Genomic DNA, 16,897 nt, shown 5'->3' with positions numbered 1-16,897 from the left:
CCGGCCCAAACTTCCTCATTTTAAAGCCTCCACATAACTAAACTGTCAGTGCCATTTGCTGGAAGAGCACATGGGAGTGGACATGCTGAGTTTGAGAAGAACGTGACTTCGAGGCTTCGTTTTTCTTGGTGTTTCAGTGATCTGTAGCCAGCTTGCAGTAAGAACAGGGAGATCCCTTTCTTTTCTTTCCTCATGTATTTGTTTGCTTATTTATTTTTCTTTTGAGACAAAATTTAGGTAGCCCAGGCTGGCCCTAAATTTCTGCTTCTCTTGCTCAGCCTCCAGAGAGCTGGGGGTGTAGATGCTCACCATGCTTGCCAAGACTGAGACTTAGCTGTGCTGACTTTGAGAGCACATTCTATTTCACGATGAGCCCCCGCCACTGCTTTGAGCTCTATTTTCATCCACTGGCTCCAGTTTATTTGATACCCTCTTCCTAGGCACCTTTGTTCAAACTAAAGTCTTAGTTTGCCCAGCAATCGGTAGAATTTTGAACTGACATTAACATCAGATTTTTTTTTAGCATCTACTTTATTTTATTTTTGAGGATATCATTCATGAGTTCTGCATTTACATTATTCCATTCTTCCCTTCCCCCATTCCCCATGGTCCTCCTAACTCCCTCTCAAATTCATAATCTCTTCTTAATTATTATTGTTATATTCATTTATATTCTCATATATATCCATTACACACACACACACACACACAATCTGCCGAGTCCATATAGTGTTCTCATATGCATATGTGTTTAGGGCTGACCACTTGACATTTTGATTTTGAGCCTAGCCTTTAATGGCTGATCCATCTCTCCAGGCCAGGGCTGACCGCTTAGGGTTGGCTAGCCATTCAGGAGGCTCAACCCTGGAAAAGACAACTCCCTCTCTTAGTAGCCACTAATTCTCTGTAGCTCCGCATCTCAGGGTGGGGACTTGTGGGTGGTAGCGTTCCTGTTTCTTGCTAACGATCTAGTCGTTTTTACTTCAAAGAGCAATACAGTCTAGCACGTTCAACTGCCTAAGACATTTCTGCCCCGAGCGTCAGAGTGAGCGTTCGTTCCTACTGTGGATCCGTCACAGACAGGGACGCCTACTTCCCAACTGTGGTCTGCTCACCTGTGGTCTGCTCACCTGTTGTGTGGGGGCTTTTAGTTTTTCATTTTGTAGATACTTAGTATTCCCATTATTTAATCTTGATGCTTTGACCTTGTCAAGGTGTTTTTCTTTCTCCTTTAGTCTGGATAGCTACTGTGTCCCCACAAGAGGAGGAGCAGGTGCAGACATACAGCTGAACCTTGCTGTGGCAAAGAGAGAAAGAAAAAACAATTACAAGGTCTGGACATCGAGCCTGAGGCTGGTGTTAAAGAAGAAAGAAAAAAAAAAGATGCTTTTGTCTGCATAACTTGACTTGTATCTCTCCAGTAAATCAAGCCTGCAATTCCACTTGGCTGCCTCTAAGTCACTTAGATGTCTGCCAACGAGAACGTTAATGAACTCCGTATCTCGCACAGGTTTGTTCATGTAGAGCACACAATCACTTGGCCTTTCTTGCAGCTGCTGCCTGGGCTCCATCTGGTGAAATGGAAGCTGGACCAGGTCATCACATAATCCCAGGATATGGTAGGTCGTGGTGGCCAATTCTTCTGCCCAGATTCAGGGTGGCCTGGCTTTGACAAACCACCTGGTGGTAATCCCTGGCATGGAAAAGCTTTATGAGGCTCGGCTCCTTTCCGCCTCTGTTCTTCCTGTCTTAGACGCTGTGGCAATTGTGCATAATCTGTTATATTCTTGCTCTGGGGTCTTTGTTTACCTCCACAGATTTATAGTTATGGCTATTCCAGTGCAAATCATCCTCCTTACATTTCCCCAGATGGTATGAGAGTATTAAAAGAGGCATGCTAAAGTTGATATGAACCCAATTTGTCAGAAACGTAAGAGAATTATAGCTAGATCATTTGTTCCCAAACTTTTCTGTAGGCAGTCTAATGGAGGTCTATAAAATTCTAAATCACAGGCAATGTTCCAGACCAATTAAATCACCACTTTTAAGGACAGGCCACAGGCATCAGTAGTACTTTGACTCCTCAGGTCATTCCCATGTGCAGACATGTTTACAGACCACTGATCTGGACGAGGCTGGATAATCGCGAGGCGGCACAGCTGTGGCTCGTTCTTCCCTGCCCAGCCCTGCCCTTGCCGGTACGTTTTTGGCCTTTTCAGCATCTTTATTGTCTCTATCCACAAAGGACTCAGAGGGCGTGTGCCTGAGCAGGGACACTGGACCAGAGGGGGTCCATTACCAAAAAATAACAACAATTGAAGGGTCAAGGACCACAGGTGGATGTGGAGCACATCATTCAAACTTGTTTGGGGGTTGATGCGATTTTCTAAGCACGTCACTGATAGATAACAAAGGGTTTTTTTCCCCCTTCACAATTTCAGACACTAATAACTTCTCAAACAGTTTGTGAGCTCTGTCTAACAAGACTCAAGTTTCTCATGCTGTAAGCTGTAGAATCTCCTTGCTTTGGAATTTTTGTGCTAGCTTTCTTTGTACAGCTTGGCCGTAAAGCAAGGCGTCCTATGAGCATTGAGTGAGAACTGTCCACCTGCTGTTTAAGAATCACGATCTGAGAGAAAGATAGCTGTTCTTACCCTACAGTTCTATGTCTCTATAATGTGTATACACAACTCATGACTAATTTATGCCAAAAACTACTCAGTTCTGGAACTGAGGGGAGTGTGACTTTTTTTTTTTTTTTGGTTTTTCGAGGCAGGGTTTCTATGTGGTTTTGGAGTGTGACTTTTAATTATAGCAACAATTGTTTACTCACAGGTGACTTTACATATTGGAGCTTAGAGCTCTAAAAGTGTACAAATAATTACATGCTGGCCTATCAAATTTTAGAACTAATGGAGTAACTCAGTTGTTTTGCTAGCTGTACCTTGAGAGAGATAAATTGAAATAAATTTATAATTGAAATTGTGGAATGATTGCAATTATCCAAGTAGATGTGGCCTTGACGTTAAGGAATTTAGAAGTAAGTTTATTACACTTCACTAGTTTTTAACCTTTATCCAACTTAGGAACGATGGGTACTTAATTTTGATCTATTGCTTAATTAAAACCTTCTGTCTAATATGTAAAAGTTCTACACCTTGTGCTTCATTCATCCTTGCCTGCTACTACTGAGGAGTGGAAGCCAAGACATGTAACTGTAATCTAATCATTCATAATGTCTGCAGGGAAAACATTCAGGAAGCAATTCTGATCGGGAAATGCATGTTTGATTTTTTCCTCATATTTTATTCTGTATATAATTGTTTGGAGTGTATTAGTGTACTGAAATTGCACGGGATACTTATGAAGCAAGAATTAAACTTAAAGTTTTTGGTGGCTGAAAGCTCTGATGCATCTCATGGTGATGGGCAGATAGCAACAGCTGGAGCACATCTGCACAGAGCAGAAAGGCCAGGCTCCAGAGATGGCTTGGTGGGTAGAAGCATTGGCTGCTCCTCCGGAATCCATGTTGGAGTCCTAGCACCCACACAACAACAAACAGCCATCTGTAGGTCTAGTTCCAGAGGATCTGACACCTTCTTCTGGCCTCTGCAAGAAGTGAACACACACAGTGCACAGACATACATGCAGGCAAACACATAAAAATAATAAATCTTGAAAAGAACACTTCCATGGATCTAGAGAAGTTCTTTTCCAAGGCATGTACTATGGACCTGCTTTATCTTAGAATTCTTTCTTTGAGTTAGCCCAAGAGCTCACCTTTTAGAGGTGCCACCACCTCTCAACAGTCCCAGGCTACAATATATGAGCGCTTAGGGGGGCTCCAACTATATTAAGCCACAGCAGGCTGATAATGCACATCTCATTAGAAATAAACCTTTGTCCAAGATGTGAAGATTACTATGGTCATTTTTATATGAAAACTTTAGCTATATCATTGTGAGGAAAGTAAGGATAGCTGTAGTGTATTACAAGTTATGACAAGGTCTGGAGAGATGGCTCAGTGGTTAAGAGCATTGCCTGCTCTTTCAAAGGTCCTGAGTTCAATTCCCGGCAACCACATGGTGGCTCACAACCATCTGTAATGAGGTCTAGTGCCCTCTTCTGGCCTGCAGACATACACACAGACAGAATATTGTATACATAATAAATATTTTTTAAAAAAAACAAAAAAAAGACAAAAACAAGTGTATGACAATAGCATCTAAATTCTAATTACTCTAATATAAATTGGAATTTTATTCCTCTTTTATTAAATGCCTTTTTAATATAGAAGTTTACATTTTGTCCTAGGATGTACTCATGCCACTGCACAGAAAATGTCATCTCCTACCTACCAACTTTTAATTTCACTCCAATATTGCCATTGTATACATAGGTCAGTAGTCACTAATCTCTGGATACCTTGACTTTGAAATGAGCCTTGGAGTTTGTATGTGAATGTGGATAATATTTCCGGAAATTAATTCAGTGACGTTGAGAAACAAGGTTATTAGCTAGGGGTGGCATCTCCCATCATGTCACTTATACAGTTATATCTCGGCCCATTATTGTTTGTTTTGTTTTGTCAAACAGTAGAGTATCATTCAGGCAGAGCAACATAATTTTTAAGTAAGACCGTTTCACCCTGGACAACACCAAGAGAGAATCCATGCGCTGCCGAGTTCCCTCTTGTTTTGGTTTCAATGTGGCCCGGTGCCCAGGCTCATTACAGATTCACCCTCACAGGATACAATACTCGTTAATATGCTTCCCATGCTTATAAAAATAAACACTGCTAGCAAACACCAGAAATTGGTTTGTTTGGTTTTTTTAACCTCATGACTTTTATAGACACGTGTATATGTACTTTCACATGTTTATCTGTGTGTGTCTATATGTGTGAAGGCACATGCTAACTGTGGCACACATAGAACTCAGAGGACAACGTGTGAGAATCTGTTCTTACTTTCTGCCTTGTTTTCAGGAGGGGCCTCTCTTGTTTCTGCCCCTATTCTGTGTACCTGCCCATGATTCTGCCTACCATTACACCATAGGAATGCTGAGATTACAAATGATACCACCACATTCAGCTTTATGTGGGTTCCTGGGGACAAACTCAGGTGGGCAGGCTCATAAAGCAAGTGTTCTTGTCCACCAAGCCATCTCCCTGGCCTCCAGAAGACTCGCTGTGTGGAGAGAAACTCTAGTCACCTATTTCCATAGGACCCGTGGAAGGATCGTTCTGACTGGTGTTTCTGTGGCTATCCAGTATCTTCTTGGCAGGTTGTTTTTATTGTTCTGGGGCACACACTTAAGATTTTTTTTTAGGGGCATAAATTTGACTAAAATCAAAGAACTAGGAAAATATATCTCAGAAACGTTGCCAATTACCTATGGTGAGGATGGGAAGTTACTCAGGCTGGAAAAGGCCATGATAAAGTAGCTGGCTAAGCCAGGTATGGTGGCTCACACTTGGAACCCTGTCCCTTGGGAAGAAGAAGCAGGAGGATCATCACAAAACTGGGACTAGCCTGGTCTACACAGCAACTTTTAAGTGAGTTATAGCAAGAAGTTGTCTCAGAAAAAACAAAACTATGGTAGCAACAGCAAAAAAAAAAAAAAGTGGGAGCAGCTAGAGCCAAGGAAGCCAACATTCTCTGATGTTTTTTCTAGACTGCTGTACCATGGTGTGTTCTAAACGCCTACACATACTACGTGACATGTGAACAGGAATGGAAATGCTATTCTCTTAGAGTTGGAATTCTTCAATATTATGCATCTTGGTGTTCCAAGAAGAGTTTTTTTGTTTTGTTTTGTTTGTTTTTTGTTTTTTTGAGACAGGATTTCTCGGTAACTTTGGAGCCTGTCCTGGAACTCACTCTGTAGACCAGATTGGCCTTGAACTCACAGAGATCCACCTGCTTCTGCCTCCCAAATGCTGGGGCCCAGCTAAGAAGAGCTTTACATTTCAAGAAATGCTGGAGTTACAAGGAAGCAGACATTTGTAAACACTGAATCATAGGGTAGTATAACATGAGGGCCTGCTTGTTGGGGTTTCTATCCTGCCCAGTTTCCGCAGTCGTTATGCTCCAAAGAAAATCACACAGAGTTCTACGTAAGTTATTAACTGATTGGCCCATTAGCTCAGGCTTCTTATTAACTCTTATAACTTATATTAGCCCATTATTCTAGTATATGTTAGCCATATGGCTCGGTACCTTTTTCAGCGGGGTAGATCACATCTTCCTTCTTCAGTGTCTGTACAGGACTGGGGATGCATGGTCTTCCTCCTTCCCAGAATTCTCCTGTTCTCATTGACCCACCTCTACTTCCTGTTGGTTGTCTCGCCTATACTTCTTGCCTAGCTACTGGCCAATCAGCGTTTATTTAAAACATGATTGGCAGAATATAGACAATTGTCCTGCACCAGGGTAGTCATCTGATATATTGGGTAAAAGGTCCTATTGGGTAAAAGGTCCTTTTGCTTGAGCACCACATAGTAGGAATGGCCACACCGCTTTGCTGTTGTCTGGGATAGAACACACAGTTATCTATGTCTTCCTCTCTAACAACTAGACTCAAGAGAGGTTGACCTAATGGAATGGGAAAGAATCTCAGCTGAGGTGTGGCAAATGCCTTTTCTGCCTCTGTAGTTTCCCTTTCTGTTTGTAGGCATGATGAATTCCATGATTTTCTGTGAAAATCTCTATTTCTGTGAAAATTTCTCTTGACTATGACATGCTGCTTTATAAAAGCATATTGTTATATTTGAGGTTGCAAGTTTTTGTTTAATTTTCACATCTTTGTTCATACAAAATCTTGGCCTGTGGTTGACTTTTATCATACTGACTTTGTCTGGTTTCTGGTGTCATTCCTAGTTTGAGCTTTAGAGAAGAAGTTAGGAGGTACTTCCTTGACTGTTTTTCATGTCAGTATATCACCTAACATCGCAGAGTTTGTTTGGGCTTTATCCTTTCCGTATTTGTAGCCCCTACTCTGGCAATGAAAATCCCACCTCCCACTACCTGTCTTTATAGGTGAATGCTCCTGTTTGTGACCAGCATTCCCACTGCCATCCCTTCCTTATCCAAATGCCCCCTTTCTCCTCGAGCTTTGCTGCAGTTAGTGACCTCCTCCCCACCCAGACGGATACCCATCTATCACCACCCAGGCTGGCAGATACCCTGGGCCAGACTACTCCATGGCTTGGACACCCTCTTTACCTTCCTTTTCAAACCATTTTTGAGACTATTCCTGCCAGTCAAGTCAGTTTTGTTCAACTTAAGCTCTATATAATCCACGCACAATTGACAAACAATAAATAACTAACCAATAAGTATTTTTAAAAAAACATACATTTTGGGGGCTGGAGAGATGGCTCAGAGGTTAAGAGCATTGCCTGCTCTTCCAAAGTTTCTGAGTTCAATTCCCAGCAACCACATGGTGGCTCACAACCATCTGTAATGGGGTCTGGTGCCCTCTTCTGGCCTGCAGGCATACACACAGACAGAATATTGTATACATTAATAAATAAATATTTATAAAAACATACATTTTGAAATAGGTATGGTCTATCGTGACACTGATGAAAATGTCTTCAGAACTGTTGGAGTTTGCATTCTTGGCTAACCAGCCTTAAGCTTAATTTGCTCTTTTAAACTTTTGTATTGAGTGAGATGATGATTAAAAAAAAAAAATTACAGTAGCCAAATGATAGCACGTGCTTGCTACCGTGCACCTGTGCCATTCTCAAGACTTGACAGCTATTAGATCATGAGGCCTGTAAAACAGTCTTTCCAAGTTCATTCTGTCATTACCTGTATCTCACAGAAGAGAAACCTGGTACTGAGGTGGGCGCTTTCATCCGCTCCGCTCCGTTTCATAGATGGAGACATAGAGCACAGACTCTAAGGTTTACAGCTGGAATCCCAGCCCTCTCTCCCTGGAAAGAGTGATGCCTGACACCTGTGACGTGCCCTAGCACGGTGCTTGCTTCACAGTGGACCCGAGCAGTTAATAGCCGTGTTCACTCGTCACGTGACGAACCGTGGCGGCTCTGATGTTCCTGCCAGGGTATGGCGCTGCACGGTCAGACTGAGGAGGACGATCCACTCTTAGCCTGAGTGTGAACAGGTGACACTGTTCCTCACTACCTGACACTTAAAGTCCTCCCTGTTTGTTGTAGATGGGCGAAGGGGGCGTTTAATAGAAAAGAAGATGCTCTTAGCAATACATGACATATTTCAAACTGCAATGGAAAGATAGGAAAAGATAGTTTCAGTTGATGGAGGCAGGGACTAAGGAAAGGAGATAAAAGAGTGAACAATGGGCGCGTAGGAGCTGGAGAAAATAGCTCAGAGGGTGTAAGAAAAACAACAGAATTTCGAGAGACAGAGTTCCAGATCAGGATTGAAAAGCTGCTGAAAGTCCACAACCTATTAATGTGACTAGTGTATACAGCTGGTGCATGATAGGTGCTCCACATATGCTTGTTGACAGTCTGACAATCCTTTAAAAAAGGTGATTTGCATTTCCAGGTAGAAGTGCAAGCCTAGGATAAAAAGGAAACGGTAATGTCGGAACATTCTGGAGCCTGGAAAGAATAGAAGTACCGATGTAGGACTAGAGGGAGCAGAAGCCGTTATGGGACGGGAGAAAAGCCGGAGGAAAACTCAATTTACATTACAAAATCCCCCAAGACTCCGGAAAGTGAGGGTGAAGATGAGGTTAAGGTCTCGCTGACAGCGTGTTAATGAAGCAATTATTCTTTTAGCTCTTTTCCTGCTCGGCGTGCAGCAGCAGCTCCGCCATCTCCGCATCCAGACGCTTGCCTGTCACAGGCTCCTGGCAGAAACATAGAAACCTGCTCTCAGGAGGGAGAGGAGTATCCCACCATCCGGAACCCCTTCAAAGGGTAGCCTATGATCTTAACAGTGCGAGCCCCCAAGTGATCGGCCCAACTAGACTACAGGACAGAGATGGCTTCGGTCAATGAAGTGCATAATCAGAGATCCAAATCAGTATTCTGGTGTACAATGTTGGGGATAAACAATCAGGCAGTGGCAAAAAAAAAAAAAAAAAAAAAAAAGAACTTGTCTGGCGTGACTGATTTCCAGAAATCTTGGAGGAAACTGAGTCACTTCAGAGAGTTGTCAACCACCATTGTATTCAAAGATTACTCCAATTCTTATTTTTTGTTTTTTTTAATGATGCTAAAAAAAACCCAGATACACACTTAGAAAACATGAACAAATTAATTAGCTTTAGAAACTAAAATTATGCCAGCCATCAAACACGAAACTGATTTAGACCTAGAAGGTAGAATTTAGAAAATAGCTTAGAAAACTGATTTTTTTTTTTAAACAGGGAAAGCAGGAAAAGAAAATTAGAAGGCCAGTGCAGAAGATCGGCTATCTGAGTAATGAGAGTTTCCTTTAAAAAAGAAAAAAAAGGGGGGCTGGAGAGATGGCTCAGCAGTTAAGAGCATTGCCTGCTCTTCCAAAGGTCCTGAGTTCAATTCCCAGCAACCACATGGTGGCTCACAACCATCTGTGGTGAGGTCTGGCGCCCTCCTCTGGCCTTCAAGCATACACACGGACAGAATATTGTATACATAATAAATAAATAAATAAATAAATAAATAAATAAATAAATAAATAGAAAAGGGATAGAGGAGAACTAGGAAAGTAATTTAAGAAAGTGACTGGATGAAAGCTCATTATTGCAAACAGCTAATTAGGACTGAGACATTAATTGCAAATATAAGGACATGAGTTCAAGCCCCAGAACCCATGCAGACACACACACAGCCTGCCATGATAGCTCTTTGTAATCCCAGTTCTGGGGAGGAAAAGACAGCTGGATGCCTTGGAGCTTGCTGGCCAGTCAGCCTAGCAATTTCAAGAGTTCCAAGCACTGAAAGACCCTGCATCAAAATAAACTAAAAAGTGAATGACACCTGAGGAACACGGTGTGAATGTGAGGTTGTCCTCTGACCTCGACACCTGCACACATAGGTACACTCACCCCATGCACACACATGTGCTCCTACACACGCTCATGGCTCCACATCCACACTCAGAAAGAAACCAGCTAAGTAAGAAAGGAAAGGAAAGCTAAGTACAGCCCAATGACAAGTGTGTGTCACAAATCCTATTTAATATAAACCCATGAACCTCAGTTTCAATTAAAAAAAAAACTATGTAGGAAGGAAATAAAGTCATAGTGTGTTCCTCAGCCCAGGACGATAGCACTTAAGCAATATAAGTGTGGAACAATGAGCTCAGGACTGTCACCGAGCCAAACGTGGAGATTCAGAGGATGACTGTGGACGAGCAGGAAGCAAATGACTACTCAATCCCGATTTCCCTTATTGGGACATCAACAGAGAATGTCCGAAATGGAAAAGTTGAGAAATTGCAATATTAATTAGAACTGGGAAGAAAAACAGAGTCTGCCACCAGAGTCAGAAATGGCTGTCCCTAGGTGTGGTTGGCCGAGTTGGGAGGGAAAAAGGAAACTGGCATTTGTGACACGGTTGTTAAAGCTTCTTTCACTCCTTATATTTAGATCTTAAATTTTACTCGGTTGTTCTGTGTGCATGTTTGATGTGGGAGGGGCACATATGGAGATCATAGGACAACTTTGGGAGGTTCTTTCCTTCCTTCCACTCTGGCATCCAAAGGTTGAACTTGGATTATTATTGGGCTTTCATGGCCAGTGCCTTTGCTTACAGAGCCGTTCCACCAGCCCTGTCTGATCCTTTAAACAGCTGTAAATTTTGTGAATTTAGTAAAAATAAAAGCTATTAGTGTTAAGGTGTTATCAGAAACTAAAAATAAAAGAATCATATAATAGAACGCAGAGGAAGCTCATGAATGAAGATATTGTGCCTAAAATTTATTCTATCACTTATCTACTGGTTCAACCAGTTGGGTTTCAGCCGGTTCTCTTGTGCTCCACCCCACCCCCATTTCATTTAAAGTTAGAATCTCACTACACAGCCCTAGAACTCACCTTGTAGAACTGAACTCAGAGATCTGCCTGCTTGGCTTACTGAAGGATTAAAGTTGTGTGCCATTATGCCCAGGTTCTTTTGCCTGTAAAAACAGTATATATTGTTCACTTGCATGAACTTTCTAGATCAATGTCTGTAGTGAATAATCCTTAAATGCTAGAAGAGGTTAAGCTTTCTTAGGGAAATTATGAACTAAAAACACAGCTAAGCTACTGTTTGGGTTCCAAAGAAAAGTTCAATAATAATTGTAAACTTATTATTGGGTAAACCTCAGACTAGGAGAAGTATTGATTAAATGATATAACATTGTTAAATACCATGATAATGGTGATACATTTTGTAAAATATCACACACACACACACACACCGCTCCACATTTCTGGTAGAGAATATTCATTTGTTCAGGCATGCATGGTGAGCGGCTACTGAGGCTGAACTTTTCACACAGTTTCTGTTAGCCATAAACAGTGTGCCTTATCTTCTAGTTAATGTGTATCAAGCTTGGCACTCATTCAAATATCACTTCCCAGATCCCAGGTGTGAGGATGGGCACCAATCTCAGCTATCTTCTTTGCCCATTGACCTTACAACTAATCCAAAAGTATAGTTGTAGAAGTGCTGGCCCCAGTGAACTCTGAGTTTGTGTACAGTATTTAAAACATATCCTTTTGTTTTGATAACTCTGAAATCAGAGGAACCATTCTGGCTTATACATATTATGGAATTCCCAGAAAAGAAGTTACAATGCCTGTCAATAACTACCAATAAATAAGTAAAATATTTGGTGGTTACATATTACAGTAAACAAGGGAAAAGTGAAGTTAAGTTGGATATCAAGGTAGGGACTGAATTGTTTAAACTTTTCAGAGTATCTGAATGAGCAGATACCATGCAGCAAAAGAAAGTGAACCATGTGATTGATATGTTATATAAGTAAATAGTATAAGATACATTATATAAGTGAATACATAAATTTTATTTACTAGATGCTATCTCCTAACTCTTTGTCGAGAACAAAATATGTATTTTTTTGTACTGACATATCTGCAAAGGGATAACTCAAAAGTTTAATTATGATTATTGAACCATCTCCATTCAGCTCCTACCAAAGTAAATGAATGGAAACAGGACATTTTTTGCCTGTGCCGTAAGCAACAACTTGACATGCCCCATAAAGTTTTTGGTTACATGTCTTGAGAAACCGTATTTTGAGTTACAAAAATCACAGATCTCATGGCCATTAAAAGTTACAACACCCCCACCCCATTAGATATTGCAGTCATATCTAGCTTATTCATTTCTGCCTCCACATTGGGTAACTAAGGAAACAATGATGTCACTGCTCAACAGAGCTCAGAAACTTCTCTGCGTGGACCTCAGGTTTGGAAAGACTTCATTTCTTGCTAGCTCCCACCTCTGCTGCTGGAACAGACTCACAACTTTCTTCTGACACACTGATAGGGAAAATGGTCGTCTGTTGTAAATATGAGATTATATTTGTAATAAATTAAATAATATATTACATTGTTTTGAGAAAAATTATTTTAAAGTGTACTATTTCTGAAAAGTCCTCTGCATTTGTAGTAGGAGTTTTCTGATGTACAGCGACAATATGAAACCAACCATCTGACCCCAGGTTCCCAATAATCCCACCCAGCTATGTCCTATGGATCCTTGACTTCTTGACAGCATTCATTACAACTGAATACATTATTCTGTTTTTCTGTTATTGTTGTTGTTGTTACTGTTGTTTTATTTTGTTTTCAAATGCTAGCCCTTTATTATGGTTTGAACTTGAAATGTCCCTCAGGAGTTCATGTTTGGAAGGCTTGGCTTTCAGCTTGTGGTACTAGTTTGATGGCTGTGGAGTTTTCAGGGGTGAGGTCTGGTTGTCAGGACTAGATTACTAGGGGTGGGCCTTTGTAGGTCATGCCCATTCCTGGTTCTGGCTCCCAGAGCTCTGCTTTTGGATGTGATATGACTTCCTGTTGGTGCTCCAGCTTAAATTGCTCTTCCCCCAGCACTCTCTCCACCACGATGGACCGAAATCCTCTGAATCCGTAAGTCAAAATAAATCTTTCCTCTAGTAAGTTGCTTCTGTGAGGTATTTGGTGGCCGTGTGAGAAAAATCACTGATGATTTGCCCCCAAAAGTAAAGCCCACACTAAACACTCGTGCTTGGGGCTGTTATTTGGACAAAGAACTTATTGACATCAGAGGGTTACAGGTGAAGGCAAAGTTATGTTTTGGAGGTGTCCACAATTGAAGATGACTCAAGGAGCTTTATGTGCCGCACAACTGTCTTTGAGGGGTTTGAAAGGAAGCGAGTGTCTAATGGGTCTTATCCCTCGCACCTCTGGGGCGGACTTACAGATGTCATCTGCTCTGCCCTGGCGTCTGCGTGAATGCTGGTGGATTGCTGAAGATTCCTACCTCAAGGTCAGAGAAGCAAAGGGCAGGAAGTGGAAAGTACCTGATTTCTGCTAGGGGAGAGCAGGTGCATGGCCTTGCAGCAGCGAATGGAGTTTAGACTGAACCAACAGGAAAGGGAACGTTCCACTCCCCCACACAAAGCTCTGGAGTAACCGAATGAGGGATTAGCAGTCACCTGCTAAGATTCTCCTTCATTGTCCTTGTCAAGCTTTTCTGCCACAACACTAAACACTGCCCCCACCCATTGATCACCTCTCTCTGTCAGCCAAATTGCTGCCTGTCGGCTACCTGGAAGTTTCTTTCCCTGCAGTTTTACCCGGCAGGTTCTAAAATTTTCATTAAACTATGAAACTACCCAAGGATGCCTCCTCTAAACACACCAACAAACCTACTTAAAAATTCTCTTCCCTGGGAAGTCGAAGAACGTTCTAGTAGCTTGAGGTATCGGCGGGAGCTGCCGAGTAGCGCGAGCAGCCGTTACCAGAGCCAGAGCTGCCAGTTAAACCTGATCAAGATGACAACTTCCCCAAAGCACGGAGACTTCTTCGTGGCAGAGCCCATGGGGGAAAAGCCAGTGGGGAGCCTGGCCGGGATTGGTGAAGTCCTGAGCAAGAAGCTGGAGGAAAGGGGCTTTGATAAGGCTTATGTGGTTCTTGGCCAGTTTCTGGTGCTAAAGAAAGACGAAGACCTCTTCCGAGAATGGCTGAAAGACACGTGTGGTGCCAATGCCAAGCAGTCCCGGGACTGCTTTGGGTGCCTTCGAGAATGGTGCCATGCCTTCTTGTAGTGCACTCTGGGGACTCCTCAGTCCCCCCAGCCACAGAATCGAGTCTCCAGAGTCAGCAGCTGGGTGGGGCTCCTCCCTGTCCCCATGAAGGAAAAGATTGCTGTTGTCAGTCACCTCCTTTGTACTCCGGGGGTCTTTTGGGAGTTCTCTTCCCCACAGCATTTCATCCATTTTGGAATTCTTGCCCTTGCATGCCTTGCCCCTCCTCCCCCTGCAGGTCGATGGCAACAGCTACCAGCTTTCCTGAATGGATTTCTGGCCCCTTTCTCCCTCCCTTCACCATCTGTTGGATGTCCTTTGGCTCCTCCCCCCCCCCCTTTTTTGGCAAAAATAGTCACTCTCCTTATAAATATTTCTAGATTAATAAAGTCAGTGGCCTTCCTAAAAAAAAAAAATTCTCTTCCTGTTATGCATCTGCATGACTTCCTGCTCAGCATTTACCACGGTCTGACATTTTCTTGCTTACTGGTTCTGTTGGACTTCGTGAGAACAAGTATCCTATCTGTCTGAGTATAGACAGCCTTAGCCCCTAGTGGGCACTATCAATTGTCTACCAAGTGAATTAAAAGTGAGAATTTAAAAAAATGAAGTAAACAAGAGTTTCAGAAACATTCTTAGTGAGAAGAGATGCAAAAGGAAATAGAAATTAAGTTTTTGAGACATACCCAATACTTCACAGTTTTGAAATCTAGTAAGATGGAGGAGCAAATCTGGGTCTCACCACTTACTAGCTATGTGTTTTTGAATAAAGTACTAAGCTATAGTTTGCTTGTTGGGTTGGTTGGTTTATTTTTGTGGTGCTGGGGGTCAAATCTAAGGCTCTCACACATTTGCACATGCTAGCCAAGTGCTCTACCACAGTGCTAGCTACACAGATGAATATAGTGCTCATCTCGCCAAGCTATTGTGAGGATGGCATGAGATAATGCAGAGAAAGTGCTGGGTACAGTGTCTGGTTCATGGTAAATGTTAAATGTATCCTAATAATTGTTATCATCATCATCACTATCATCACCTTCATCATCATCATCACCATCATCACTGCCACCACCATCACCACCACTATTACCACCATCACCGCCACCACCATCATCATCATCACCACCATCATCACCTTCACGGTCATCATCACCATTACCATCATCACCACCACCATCATCATCACCATCATCATCATCATCATCATCACCGTCACCACCATCATTACCATCATCATTACCATCACCACCACTATTACCACTAACACCACCATCCACATGCTCAATCTTATTTCTCCATTTGCTAAAATAGCACACCAAAACTGTCAAACAAATGTTTGTTTTATTTTCATACTGTATCTTCATCTTCTCAATTTATAATTCAAACTCCTCTCAATCTGAGTCTTAGACTTTCATCTGGCTTCATCTCGTCTCATCTTCTTTCTCTTACAGCCTGGGGACATGTGGTAAGGCAAATGCCTTTATTGTAGTCATCACACAGAATATTAGTTGTTTCTGTTGGTGTGATAAAACACCATGTCCAAGGCAACTTTAAAAGAGTTTATTTGGGCTTATAGGTACAGCAGGTTAGAGTCCATGATGGTAGAGTAATGGCATGGTGGCAGAGGCAGAAGCCAGGACTCATATTTTGAACTGCAAGTAAGAAGCAGAGAAAGAGTTGACTTAGAATGGCATTAGTCTTTGAATTCTCAAAGCCTGCCTCCAGTAACATCGTTTCTTCAACAAGGCTACCCTCCTGAGTCTTCCCAAACAGTGTCACCAACCAGGGACCAAATGGACCCAGGAACACCACCATCCACTCCTGCAATTTTAGTATGGGCTCAGAACTGGCCATTCATTGACTTACGGTAGTATTTTTCTTATGTTCTTGTGTGATGTTCTTATCCATGTTGAAGCCTTATACTTTATAGTTCAGTCCTTACACTCTATAGTTTAGTCTGGACCAATTCTTTTTTATTTCCTCCACAATTAATCAGCTGATCCTCCCAAGCGTTCCCCATGCTCTAGTTTTGTTTGAGGTGCTGCTTATCATGGTCCTCTGTGTTCTGGATTCCTTGAAAACTAGACCCAGATACTTGAACAAACCCAGGTTAGGTCGTTCCTATAAGACTGCAGGTAGTTGTGTTGTTTCCCTTATGAAATGTCACCATTGTTCACATGAATTAATTTGTAAGGCTGAAAAAATGATGAAATACAGAAATGCTTTGCCATTTTGTTTTCTCTCATTAATCGGAATGATTTTTCAAGAGCTGCTTCTTTTCATCTCGAATTTGGTGAGTCAGTAATACAGAATATGCAGGAAGGACAAGATAAATGTTTGGGTTTTCCTTAGTTTAAAAGTTTCTCCAATGATGGATTAGTTCCTTGTCATCCTAAAGTAGACAAGTATTTTTAATATTATAAATAGATGACTATATAAACACTTGATAGGTCTCAACTCGTTGAAATACTTATCTCATTGAAATTCAAATTGTTCTATTTTCAGAACCTCGATGGGTTGCATCCTGTGTCACAATGCTAGGGACTTTTGTTAGTGTTCTTTCTATCTGATACAGCAACATATTCTTGTTTGTTTTAAATAGATCTTGCCCCAAACCTAAACTCATCTGTTCCTTCTTCCTAGAAGCTCTGGTTTACTTTGTAGTAAATGATGTTTCA

At 41.8% G+C, this 16,897-nt stretch overlaps 1 pseudogene; it reads left to right on the top strand.

Moving 5' to 3' along the window:
• Positions 1-13,874: 13,874 nt before the first annotated feature.
• LOC101979114 lies at positions 13,875-14,648 on the top strand (annotated as a pseudogene).
• The last annotated feature ends 2,249 nt before the right edge of the window (positions 14,649-16,897 follow it).

Source organism: Microtus ochrogaster, chromosome 19, assembly GCF_000317375.1.
Source record: "Microtus ochrogaster isolate Prairie Vole_2 chromosome 19, MicOch1.0, whole genome shotgun sequence".
In the NCBI taxonomy this organism is placed as follows: domain Eukaryota; kingdom Metazoa; phylum Chordata; class Mammalia; order Rodentia; family Cricetidae; genus Microtus; species Microtus ochrogaster.
The sequence above is the reverse complement of the archived record's forward strand: the minus strand, read 5'-3'. Positions and strand labels throughout refer to the sequence as shown.